Source organism: Eulemur rufifrons, chromosome 12 (genome assembly GCF_041146395.1).
Source record: "Eulemur rufifrons isolate Redbay chromosome 12, OSU_ERuf_1, whole genome shotgun sequence".
In the NCBI taxonomy this organism is placed as follows: domain Eukaryota; kingdom Metazoa; phylum Chordata; class Mammalia; order Primates; family Lemuridae; genus Eulemur; species Eulemur rufifrons.
The window spans coordinates 10,233,687-10,234,734 of record NC_090994.1 but is presented as its reverse complement, the minus strand read 5'-3'; positions in this window follow the sequence as shown (position 1 = coordinate 10,234,734).

The following is a 1,048-nucleotide window of genomic DNA, read 5'->3' as shown; positions in this document are numbered from 1 at the left end:
GTTTTTAAAAATTTATTTTAATTCTTATGAGTGTCCGAACAGGGGTGCATTTTTCTTCTACGTTTCGCAAACATATAGCAAGGGGGAAAAAATCCAACACAATTGAATTGAGTAATGAATTTCATTGGTGTAGATACTTAAGACATACACCTTCCATAATTTCAAGATTTCATATTCCACAGTTAGGCTTTGGTAAATATTACATATCCATATAATATTAGACCCTGTCTTTTGAGAAGTTTCAATACCAAAAGTCTGTATGTAAATGAACCTGAGCCTGTCCTCTCGCCCACTGACAGTCCCGTGACAGAGTCGTGCTGGGGACCTGCAGAAAAGCCCAGGACAGGAAGTGGAGTGCAGAGGTGAGGCGGGCAGAGGAGCTTCCTCTCTGTCAGGCCACACGGGGGCCCTGCTGCTGTGCCAGGGCCGCCCACTGTCTTTTTTGCAAGGGCTTTGGAGCGGTGCCGGCTTCATGCCCTGGCTCTGCCCTGCCCTTTATTTGCTATGCAACTTCCCTGTGCCTTAACTGCTTTGTCTGGAAAATGAAGATAACAGCTCTTCCCTCACAGATGTTGTAAGAATTAAATGTCTTACTCCATGTGAAATGCTGAGAAGGGTGCCTTGCACGCACATGGTCAGTGCTGGCCAATGTTAGCTACCAGGTTTCTCTCTTTTTTCTCTTGCTGTTCATGAAATAATATATCAGGCAAACATCAAAACCCTTTGTTTCTAGGGGTTGTGTAAGAAAGAAAGAGCTAAGAAGCTGTTCAGTGATTTTGCATAAAGTCTTAGAAATTTTCTCTAAGATCCTTTTTACAACTATATTAAAATCAATACAGTGGTTTAAATGATAGACATTTGATCTCAGAAATACCAATTAGCTCATTTTGAAGTGTTTATCAATGTAGTATGAGTTTACTACAAATATATATACGCGCGTGTGTGTGTGTGTGTGCATGCGTGTATTTTAGAGACAAGATCTCTTGTGTCGCCCAGGCCGAAGTGCAGTGGCATCACCATAGCTCACTGCAACCTTGAACTCGCGGGC